This window comes from Macrobrachium nipponense, chromosome 46 (genome assembly GCF_015104395.2).
Source record: "Macrobrachium nipponense isolate FS-2020 chromosome 46, ASM1510439v2, whole genome shotgun sequence".
Lineage (NCBI taxonomy): Eukaryota > Metazoa > Arthropoda > Malacostraca > Decapoda > Palaemonidae > Macrobrachium > Macrobrachium nipponense.
The window spans coordinates 43,564,000-43,576,463 of NC_061106.1; the positions used below are offsets into that span (position 1 = coordinate 43,564,000).

Below are 12,464 nucleotides of genomic sequence, written 5' to 3' on the forward strand. Positions count from 1 at the left end.
TTGCAAGTGGAATGACTCGACACTTGTTCACATTAATAAGTTGGCAAGGATTTGCTCTGCGAACCTTCTCAGAATAAGCAATACTAATCTAACAGATGTCATAAAATTGAGCATCTTAACTCTGTAGGGTGAAGCTTGTTTCATCTTCTTCTGAGTATATATATATATATATCTCAAATGATATCTGAAAAAATGAAGAGAAATTAATTTCCATTTTAAATAATCTCTTTGCAGGTGAGACTGAAATACTCCTAAGTCTTACACCTAAATACCTCAAGGTTTTCTTTGCAATTGAATTTCTTAAACGGTTTGTAAACATAATATCTTAACCAAGCAATGACAATAGCGGATAGCATAACTGTCTTCAAAGTAGCTGACCAGGATTCCATTTTGGCTACTGAAAATTTCCATTTAAGACCCTATGCAAATAGAATGGGTGTTTTACTCAATGGGGATGTAGATCAAAAGATATCTCAATGTCATTTCTGATCACAATGAAAATAATTATAATAAAACATCAGTTGATCTTCCCGGTATTGGTTGGATTTATTCTGATGGATACAGAGGGAATAAACCTCTTCTATTGCAGTATGGAGGTTGAGTTGAAAATATCTTAAACATTCCAGTTGAAACATTGACTACCTATAACGTTTTTGTAATTATGCCATTACTTTTAAACCATCAGAATTTACATAGGATATCTAAACGGGAATCCTGCGATGGCCGGGAATCTAACCCGGGTCAACTGCTTGGAAGGCAGCTATGCTAACCACTATACCACCATCGCTTGCTTAAGGAATGCTGACAAACCTTTTAAAACATTCATCTATACAGGCAGACACTGAAGTCTCAAAGGGTGTAACTTTGGAATATTGCAATCTCAACTGAAAAAAAGGTTAATATAAAATGTAAATGATTTGCCGTTCCTGTTTCTTATACATCATTTGAGAAATATCTACAAATATTAAAACCTTTTTTTTTTGTCATTGGGAAAATGTGGGGCCATCATCATAAATCACTGATTTTTTTCCTCTCTCTCTCTCTCTTAAAATCCTCCAATTGCAGCTACTTTCACCTATAGATCCACCTGCTCCTGTCTAAACTCGTATCTTGAAATTTTTTTTCATATGAATTAAATAGGGACAGATATTCACTAAAAGAAATAATTTCTTTAAGTTATATCCGAGATACCACAATTCACATTGAAAGACCGGATTTTGAAATGTAAAAAGTTAGTCAATCAATTCTTTCCCGAGATAATCAACACTCATGTATTCCACCGTTATCTATCACTTTCATACCTTAAGACGTGTGTGTGTGTGTGTGAGACAAGCAGGCAGAGAGAGAGAGAGAGAGAGAGAGAGAGAGAGAGAGAGAGAGAGAGAGAGAGAGAGACGCAGGGTAAATCTAGAAACAAAATACATCTCAATGCTACCGGAAATCTTTACATGAAATAATAATCACTGACATCTGAATTCTGCAAAAGGTGAATGAACTATATACTCTAAGGATAGACTGCGCCTTCTCAGGTATAGCTCTTCAAATCTGAGACATGGCATGGACAGAAAAGGCAGGCCAGGCTTGAATGAAAATCAATGTAAATCTTAATGCAACTGGAAGTGTTGTTTCCCCAAAATAACGAAAGGTAATTACTGTTATTCAAGTTTTATAAATGTTTCACAAGCAGGGATTGACGTAACACCCAAGAGGATGTTACACTCTTCACAGTAATTGCTTTCAACAAACAAACATGATGGACACTGGAGAGATTACTGTTACCTTTCTTAAGGAAGCCATAAGAGTGTTTTTCTCTGGACAACTGTTTAACATGGACATACTTTGGCTAGCACACCTGTTGAACAAAACCTCTACCTCTTGGCACCTGGTATTTAAGTAGAATATTTGCGATGGCCGGGAATCGAACCCGGGTCAACTGCTTGGAAGGCAGCTATGCTAACCACTATACCACCATCGCCTGGCTCTCCAATGTTAATAAACCTTATAAGACATCTAGTGTTAAGCAAGATTTTAAGATATTTAAGGTACTTTAGAGGGTGTTCAATAGCCAAAAAAAAAAAAAATTTAGAATGGAAACTATTTTCCCTCTATGTACAATGAGTTATTTATCAGGAATTATGTGAAAACCGCCTTTTTTTCAAAGGCTGCATTGATCAACAATAAGTATTTAATTCAAAATAGCCATAAAAAATATAATGAAAAAGAAACGAGGTCATTCTTAAACTAAATGATGCCAAATAATTTACCACTTCAAAATGCTGACCCTTCTTTCCTGTTATCTTATGACCATATAACGAAACTCGAATGTGAATATTTCTCTTGATGCTGTAGCATCTGATTGAAAAGTTTTGAAGTGATAACATTTACTGTTTATCTGATGCCATCGATTTTCCCAAGTTGCAAGCTTTGGCATAAAATCCTTCTTCACACTTACATGTCATAAAAGGTTTCTCAGCATCACTTAAGTAAGCGATGGTGGTATAGTGGTTAGCATAGCTGCCTTCCAAGCAGTTGACCCGGGTTCAATTCCCTGCCATCGCAAAACTTCCCTTTAAATACCACATACACACACTGTATAATATATAATATTAATCAATGTTCGCCTGGAACTTCAACATTCCCACGATAATCGGAATACTGAAGTAGCAACTAGAAAGTTAGTCACACAATATCGAAAGATAATCAAACAGATTAGTTTCTCTGTGTATCCAGAATTCTAATGACCGACTACATCCTTGCCACATTATTTTCTGTAGGTCTGATAATAGCATCATACTATATTTTGACTCATTTTCAGTCAAACACACCCACCCCCTTCTCTCTCTCTCTCTCTCTGGCAAAACCCTTCAATTGCAGCTGCCACTCATATTTTTGAAAACCTACCCCTTTCACTTCTCACTAACTCCTAACTTTTTCATTAACAAGAGAAGGCATAAAAAATTAAGAGTATGAAATGTACTTCACAGTAACTTTGTTTTCATTCATCAAACTTGGTGGCTCTGGATAAATCACTACTGACCCTTGTTGAGGAAGCCATAGAGAGTGCCACTCTGCTTGTAAACTATTTAACATGGACAGACTTTGACTAACACACCTGTTGAACAAAACCTCTTCCTGTTTGCACCTGGTATTTAAACAGAAAGTTTGCGATGGCCGGGAATTGAACCCGGGTCAACTGCTTGGAAGGCAGCTATGCTAACCACTATACCACCATCGCTTACTTAAGTGATGCTGAGAAACCTTTTATGACATGTAAGTGTGAAGAAGGATTTTATGCCAAAGCTTGCAACTTGGGAAAATCGATGGCATCAGATAAACAGTAAATGTTATCACTTCAAAACTTTTCAATCAGATGCTACAGCATCAAGAGAAATATTCACATTCGAGTTTCGTTATATGGTCATAAGATAACAGGAAAGAAGGGTCAGCATTTTGAAGTGGTAAATTATTTGGCATCATTTAGTTTAAGAATGACCTCGTTTCTTTTTCATTATATTTTTTATGGCTATTTTGAATTAAATACTTATTGTTGATCAATGCAGCCTTTGAAAAAAAGGCGGTTTTCACATAATTCCTGATAAATAACTCATTGTACATAGAGGGAAAATAGTTTCCATTCTAAATTTTTTTTTTTTTTGGCTATTGAACACCCTCTAAAGTACCTTAAATATCTTAAAATCTTGCTTAACACTAGATGTCTTATAAGGTTTATTAACATTGGAGAGCCAGGCGATGGTGGTATAGTGGTTAGCATAGCTGCCTTCCAAGCAGTTGACCCGGGTTCGATTCCCGGCCATCGCAAACTTTCAGTTTAAATATCCCACATGCAAATCATGAGGGGTCATTTAAACATACAATCATGAAAACATAATTACTAATGTTGCAACTGGAATGTTACAAGTCATCCATCAGCAAAAAAAATCTAAACTGTAAAAGACATGTGGTTCTCCCCAATATCTAGAAACCTAAAAATAAACAACCGAGCTTATCATCTGTTATTTATTCCCACATTATTTTCCGTCAAGGGCTGACATGACACAAGACCTACTTTGAGTCATTTCTTGAAATTCTCTCTCTCTCTCTCTCTCTAACATACGTAACTTCAGAAGTTTTTAATTTGGTTTTATTGATCAAATTTGGTGAATTTAGAGAATTTAGTGTTCTGTGTTCTAAGTGTAGTGGATTGAGAGTTTCGACTGTCATACACCATAAACAAAACCCCCTTTTTGTTTGTACCTGGTATTTAAATGAAAGTGTTGCGACCACTATACCACCATCGCTTGATCTTTTCAACATAACAAACCTTTTAAGATATTCAAAAGTGAAAAAGATTTTTTAAAGATGGGAGTAACAAGGAAAACAAGGCATCAAGGTTAAATGAAAATACTATCACACAGAAAATATATTGTTCAGAGGTAATAGCATCAAGAGACATTTTCAAAGATAGTCTTATTTCACTATAAAGTCTTCAGATAAATTTAATAGATAATTTATGATGAAGAACTTCATTTTCTGTGCAAATAAGGATCTACACATAATTTTTGAAATATATCAAAATAATATACATGAAACAAAGGTAAAATAATGAACATTTTATTTCAATGTCTTAAAATCCTTCTTCACACTTGCATGTCATAAAAAGTTTGTCAACATAGCTTAAGTAAGCAATGGTGGTATAGTGGTTAGCATAGCTGCCTTCCAAGCAGTTGACCCGGGTTCGATTCCCGGCCATCGCAAACTTTCAGTTTAAATATCCCACATGCAAATCATGAGGGGTCATTTAAACATACAATCATGAAAACATAATTACTAATGATGCAACTGGAATGTTACAAGTCATCCATCAGCAAAAAAAAATTTAAACTGTAAAAGACAGGTGGTTCTCCCCAGTATCTAGAAACCTAAAAATAAACAACCGAGCTTATCATCTGATATTTATTCCCACATTATTTTCCGTCAAGGGCTGACATGACACAAGACCTACTTTGAGTCCTTTCTTGACATTCTCTCTCTCTCTCTCTCTCTAACATACATAACTTCAGAAGTTTTTAATTTGGTTTTATTGATCAAATTTGGTGAATTTAGAGAATTTAGTGTTCTGTGTTCTAAGTGTAGTGGATTGAGAGTTTCGACTGTCATACACCATAAACAAAACCCCCTTTTTGTTTGTACCTGGTATTTAAATGAAAGTGTTGCGACCACTATACCACCATCGCTTGATCTTTTCAACATAACAAACCTTTTAAGATATTCAAAAGTGAAAAAGATTTTTTAAAGATGGGAGTAACAAGGAAAACAAGGCATCAAGGTTAAATGAAAATACTGTCACACAGAAAATATATTGTTCAGAGGTAATAGCATCAAGAGACATTTTCAAAGATAGTCTTATTTCACTATAAAGTCTTCAGATAAATTTAATAGATAATTTATGATGAAGAACTTCATTTTCTGTGCAAATAAGGATCTACACATAATTTTTGAAATATATCAAAATAATATACATGAAACAAAGGTAAAATAATGAACATTTTATTTCAATGTCTTAAAATCCTTCTTCACACTTGCATGTCATAAAAAGTTTGTCAACATAGCTTAAGTAAGCAATGGTGGTATAGTGGTTAGCATAGCTGCCTTCCAAGCAGTTGACCCGGGTTCGATTCCCGGCCATCGCAAAACTTTCGTTTAAATACCTCATGCAAAATATGTGGGGTCATTTAAACATTACAATTATGGAAACAAAATTACTTATGTTGGAACTGGAATGTTACAAGCCATCCACCAGCAAAAAATATATACATAAAAGAAAGATTGCTTTCACCAGTACCTAGAAACCTAAAAATAAACGACTGAGCTTATCAACTGTTATTTATTCCCACATTATTTTCGGTCGAGGGCTAATAAGACACAAAACCTAATTTGAGTCCTTCCATGACATATTCTCACTCTCTCTCTCTCTCAACCCACATACATATCTTCAGAAGTTTGAAATCAAGTATTTACTGTTTAATTTCAAACTTCTGAAGATATGTCTGTGGGTTGTGTGAGAGAGAGAGAGAGAGAGAGGGGGGGGGAGAGAATATGTCATGGGATGACTCAAATTAAGTTTAGTGTCATATCAGCCATCGATGGAAAATAGTGTGGGAATAAATAACAGTTGATAAGCTCAGTCGCTTATTTTTAGGTTTCTAGATACTTGGGAGAACCACCTGTCTTTTAACATTCCTGTTGCAATATTAGTAATTATGTTTTCATGATTATATGTTTAAATGACCCCTCATAATTCGCACGGGGTATTTAAACTGAGAGTTTGCGATGGCCGGGAATCGAACCCGGGTCAACTGCTTGGAAGGCAGCTATGCTAACCACTATACCACCATCGCTTACTTAGGCTATGTTGACAAACCTTTTATGACATGCAAGTGTGAATAAGCATTTTAAGACATTTAAGGTTGTGATTCATGAAAATTTTACTATTTCAGCAGTAAAAAAAAAAGTTTATAGGAAATGTTAATTAATTTACCTTTGTTTCATGTATATTATTTTTTAAATGTTTCAAAAATTATGTTAAAGATCCATATTGGAGTAGAAAATGAAGTTCATCATAAATTATCAATTAAATATAATCATGAAAAATTAGGATAATTGTTAAACTGAATGAAGTCGCCTAACCAGTTATAAATTCAAAATGTTGATATTATCTTAGCTTTTTCTGTTATCTTAAGAACTTATGGTGAAATAAGACTATCTTTGAATATGTCTCTTGGTGCTGTTGTCGTTGAATAATATATTTTCTGTGATAACATTTTCATTTAAGTTTGATGACTAGTTTTCCTTGTACTCCCATCTCCCAAAGTCACAACAGTGAATGTCTTGAAGAAATCTTTCTTTACTCTTGAATGTCTTAAAAGGTTTGTTATGTTGAAAAGATCAAGCGATGGTGGTATAGTGGTTAGCATAGCTGCCTTCCAAGCAGTTGACCCGGGTTCGATTCCCGGCCATCGCAAAACTACCATTTAAATACCAAGGTGGAAACAGAAAGGGGTTTTGTTAAACAGGGATGACAATCAAAACTCGCTATCCACTACACATGCAACACTAAGCTCTCTACCTCTACATTGACCAAAAGACCAAATATGGTGGAACATGTTTCATCCAGTGAGTGTTATGCCTAACCACTATCATTAGATTTGATGGGCCATACCATAGAAGGGACATTCCATCCATTGAGTATTGTGGCAGGTCCCTTGATCATTGAACTTTTTAGAAGTCATTTGTCAGTAATTATTTATTGCAAAGAGTATTTTCTTTTGCAATGATATCTATTCTGGTTTCATTCCTCACAGTGTTACTCCACGTCACCTCCCTCCCCCGCCCCTCCTCTCTCTCTCTCTCTCTCTCTCTCTCTCTCTCTCTCTCTCTCTCTCTCTTACACACACACACATTTCCATAGACACGCATGTCAAAAGGGATAGGGGAGTTGAATGACTCCAGAATTGTCTGTAGAGTTCCCTGTGATTAGGGACCATTTTTTTTTATTTCCTAACCTGGTGCTTTTATGTGGACTGTGCTAAAGCTATTGGGAGTTTCCATCAGTTCGTAGGTATCTTTTTATCTTCCCACAGTATATAAAGTAAGCAATTAATGCAAAGATATCTTGTCTTAGTGAAAATCTTTCAGCATTTATTATTTAATGAAAATCTCCTGAATTTATGTACTATGTGGAGAGAGAGAGAGAGAGAGAGAGAGAGAGAGAGAGGAGAGAGAGAGAGAAAATATCGTGAAATGACTCAAAATAGGTATTGTGTCATGTCAGCCCTTGACGGAAAATAATGTGGGAATAAATAGCAGTTGAAAAGCTCAGTCGTTTATTTTTAGGTTTCTAGATACTGGGGAGAACAACCTTCCCTTCCCTTACAGTTTAGATTTTTTTGCTGATGGATGACTTTCAACATTCCAGTTGCAATATTGGTAGTTAGGTTTTCATATATATGATATGTTTAAATGACCCCTTATAATTTGCATGGGTTATTTAAACTGAAAGTTTGCGATAGCCGGGAATCGAACCCGGGTCAACTGCTTGGAAGGCAGCTATGCTAACCACTATACCACCATCGCTTACTTAGGCTATGTTGACAAACCTTTTATGACATGCAAGTGTGAATAAGCATTTTAAGACATTTAAGGTTGTGACTTAGGAAAATTTAATGATTTCAACTATAAAAAAAAAATAACGTCTACATAAAATGTTTGTGATTTTTGTTTTTTGTATATTATTTTGATATATTTCACAAATTATGTTAAGGAAGCTTATTGACACAGAACATAAAGTTCTTCATCATATATTATCAGTTGAATAGAATCATGAGAAAAATAGAATAGCTGTTAAACTGAATGAAACCTAAACAATTATAAATTCAAAATGATGATATTTTCATGGCAATGCTGTTATCTGGAGACCTTATGGTGAGATAAGCCACTTTGAATGTGTCTGTTAGTGATGATGTCTTTGAATAATATATTTTCTGTGTGATAGCATTTTCATTTGAGTTTGATGACTAGTTCTCCTTGTTACTCCCATCTCCCAAAGTCACAACAGTGAATATCTTTAAAAAATCTTTCTTCACTCTTGAATGTCTTAAAAGGTTTGTTAGCGTAATAAGATCAAGCGATGGTGGTATAGTGGTTAGCATAGCTGCCTTCCAAGCAGTTGACCCGGGTTCGATTCCCGGCCATCGCAAAACTACCATTTAAATACCAAGGTGGAAACAGAAAGGGGTTTTGTTAAACAGACATGACAATCAAAGCTCGCTATCCACTACACATGCAACACTAAGCTCTCTACCTCTACATTCACCAAATTTGACCAAAAGACCAAATATGGTGGAGCATGTTTCATCCAATGAGTGTTATGCCTAACCACTATCATTAGATTTGATGGGCCATACCATCCATTGAGTATTGTGGCAGGTCCCTTGATCATTGAACTTTTCAGGAGTCATTTGTCAGTAATTATTATTAATCATTTATTGCAAAGAGTATTTTCTTTTGCAATGATATCTATTCTGGTTTCATTCCTCACAGTGTTACTCCACGTCCCCTCCCTCCCCCGCCCCTCCTCTCTCTCTCTCTCTCTCTCTCTCTCTTTCTCTCTCTCTCTCTCTTCATTTCCATAGACACACATGTCAAAAGGGATAGGGGAGTTGAATGAATTGTCTGTAGAGTTCCCTGTGATTATGGACCTTTTTTTTTATTTCCTAACCTCGTGTTTTTATGTGGACTGTGCTAAAGCTATTGGGAGTTTCCATCACTTCGTAGGTATCTTTTTATCTTCCCACAATATATAAAGTAAGCAAGTAACGCAAAGATATCTTGTCTTAGTGAAAATCTTTCAGCATTTATTATTTAATGAAAATCTCCCGAATTTATGGACTATGTGGAGAGAGAGAGAGAGAATACCGTGAAATGACTCAAAACAGGTCTTGTGTCATGTCAGCCCTTGACGGAAAATAATGTGGGAATAATAATCAGTTGAAAAAGTCTCAGCGTTTAGTTTTTAGGTTTCTAGATACTGGAGAGAACAACCTTCCCTTCTTTTACAGTTTAGATTTTTTGCTGATGGATGACTTTCAACATTCCAGTTGCAATATTGGTAGTTAGGTTTTCATATATATGATATGTTTAAATGACCCCTTATAATTTGCATGGGTTATTTAAACTGAAAGTTTGCGATGGCCGGGAATCGAACCCGGGTCAACTGCTTGGAAGGCAGCTATGCTAACCACTATACCACCATCGCTTACTTAGGCTATGTTGACAAACCTTTTATGACATGCAAGTGTGAATAAGCATTTTAAGACATTTAAGGTTGTGACTTGGGAAAATTTAATGATTTGACACAGAACATAAAGTTCTTCATCATATATTATCAGTTGAATAAAATCATGAGAAAAATAGAATAGTTGTTAAACTGAATGAAACCTAAACAGTTACAAATTCAAAATGTTGATATTTTCATGGCAATGCTGTTATCTGGAGACCTTATGGAGAGATAAGCCACTTTGAATGTGTCTGTTATTGATGATGCTCTTTGAATAATATATTTTCTTTGTGATAGCATTTTCATTTGAGTTTGATGACTAGTTCTCCTTGTTACTCCCATCTCCCAAAGTCACAACAGTGAATATCTTTAAAAAATCTTTCTTCACTCTTGAATGTCTTAAAAGGTTTGTTAGCGTAATAAGATTAAGCGATGGTGGTATAGTGGTTAGCATAGCTGCCTTCCAAGCAGTTGACCCGGGTTTAATTCCCGGCCATTGCAACACTACCATTTAAATATCAGGTGGAAACAGAAGGGGGTTTTGTTTAACATGTAAGACAATCAATACTCACTATCCACTACACATAAAACACTAAATTCTCTAAATTCACGAAATTTGATCAACAAAAGCAAATTAAAAACATCTGAAGTTATGAATGTTAAGAGAGAGAGGCAGAGGTAGACAACGAATATGTCATGAAATGTCTCAAAATAGGTTTTCTGTCATATTAGTCTTTGACGGAAAATTGTGGGAATATATAGCAGTTGATAAGCTCAGCTGTTTATCTTTTGGTTTCTAGATACAGGGGAGAACAAACTTTCTTTTGCAGTATACAGTTTATGAGGATGGCTAACTTTTAACATTCCAGTTGCAACGTTAGTAATTATGTTTTCATAATTATGGTGTATTTAAGTAACCCCTCATGGGGTATTTAAACTGAGAGTTTGCAATGGCCAGGAATCAAACCCAGGTCAACTGCTTGGAAGGCAACTATGCTAACCACTATACCACCATCGCTTGATTATATGCAACTATTAAGAAACCTTTTAAAATATTGAAGTGTTAATGAAGATTGTATGACGAATTTTGCAACTCGGAAGAGCGAGGGTATCAGAACAAAAAGTAAATGTTAATGCTTTAAAAAATGTTTTATCAGAGACTACAGCATCGAGATAAATATTCACAGTCCTATTACATTTTACGGTTGTGAGATAGCAGGAAGACAGGAATTGTTTGTGTCATTTAGGGGAACAATCTCACTTTCTTGTATTGTTTATGAATATTTTTAATTGATAAAATATGATGGTGATCAACACAATCCTTGATAAAAAGTAGTTTAGACTTAATTCTTGAGATATATCCCAAAAGATTATGCTAGGAACAAAGAGGGAAAATAATTTACATTCTACATAAACCTACCTTTTTTGCTATTGAAATCTCCACAAATTACACCTTAGAAGAATCTTTAAAAAATTTTCTTCACTCTAGAATGTCTTAAAAGGTTTTTTAATGCCACTTTATCAAGCGATGGTGGTATAGTGGTTAGCATAGCTGCCTTCCAAGCAGTTGACCCGGGTTCGATTCCCGGCCATCGCAAACTTTCTGTTTAAATAACAGGTCCAAACAGGAGGAGGTTTTGTTCAACAGGTGTGTTAGTCAAAGTCTGTCCATGTTAAATAGTTTACAACAGAATGGCACTCTCTATGGCTTCCTCAACAAGGTCAGCAGTGATTTATCCAAAGCCACCAAGTTTGATCAATGAAAACAAGTTACTTTGAAGTGTGTTTCATCCTTATAGGTGTTTTATGCCTTCCCTTGCTAATGAAAAAGTTAGGAGTTAGTGAGAAGTGAAAGGGGTAGGTTTTCAAAATTATGAGTGACAGCTGCAATTGAAGGGTTTTACCAGAGAGAGAGAGAGAGAGAGAGAGAGAGAGAGAGAGTTAGAAAAGGGGGTGGGTGTGTTTGACTGGAAATGAGTCAAAATACAATATGATGCTGTTATTAGACCTACAGAAAATAATGTGGCAAGGATGTAGTAGGTCATTAGAATTCTGGATACACAGAGAAACCAATCTGTTTGATTTCCTTTCGATATTATGTGACTAACTTTTCAGTTGCTACTTCAGTATTCCAATTATCGTGGGAATATTGAAGTTCCAGGCGAACATTGATTAGTATTAAACAGTGTGTATATGTGGTATTTAAACAGAAGATTTGCGATGGCCGGGAATCGAACCCGGGTCAATTGCTTGGAAGGCAGCTATGCTAACCACTATACCACCATCGCTTACTCAGGCCATGTTGTCAAACCTTTTTATGACATGTAAGTGTGAAGAAGGGTTTTAAGACACTTAAGGTTGTGACTAAGGAAAATTTAATGATTTCAACTGCAAAAAAGTGTTCATATAAAATGTTCATTATTTTACATTTATGTATTGTATATTGTTTTTATATAATTCAAAAATTATGTTAAAGATCCTTATTAGCGCGGAAAATATTCATCATAAATTATCAGTGAAATATAATCATGAGAAAAATAGGATAAGTGCTAAACTGAATGAAACCTGACCAGTTACAAATTCAAAATGTTGATATTTTCTTTGTTTTGGTGTTATCTGAAGACCTTAT

At 35.2% G+C, this 12,464-nt stretch overlaps 1 long non-coding RNA gene and 3 other non-coding genes across 4 annotated transcripts in view; 1 reads left to right on the forward strand and 3 right to left on the reverse strand.

Moving 5' to 3' along the window:
* The window catches only part of LOC135214993 (uncharacterized), a 266,054-nt gene that overhangs the window by 70,848 nt on the left and 182,742 nt on the right, over positions 1-12,464 (forward strand). The gene's annotated exons all lie outside the window — the stretch shown is intronic.
* Positions 1,904-1,975, reverse strand: Trnag-ucc (transfer RNA glycine (anticodon UCC)). Its single transcript has one exon. It is a non-coding gene; the product is annotated as a tRNA-Gly (tRNA).
* Positions 6,327-6,398, reverse strand: Trnag-ucc (transfer RNA glycine (anticodon UCC)). Its single transcript has one exon. It is a non-coding gene; the product is annotated as a tRNA-Gly (tRNA).
* Trnag-ucc (transfer RNA glycine (anticodon UCC)) lies at positions 9,743-9,814 on the reverse strand. Its single transcript has one exon. It is a non-coding gene; the product is annotated as a tRNA-Gly (tRNA).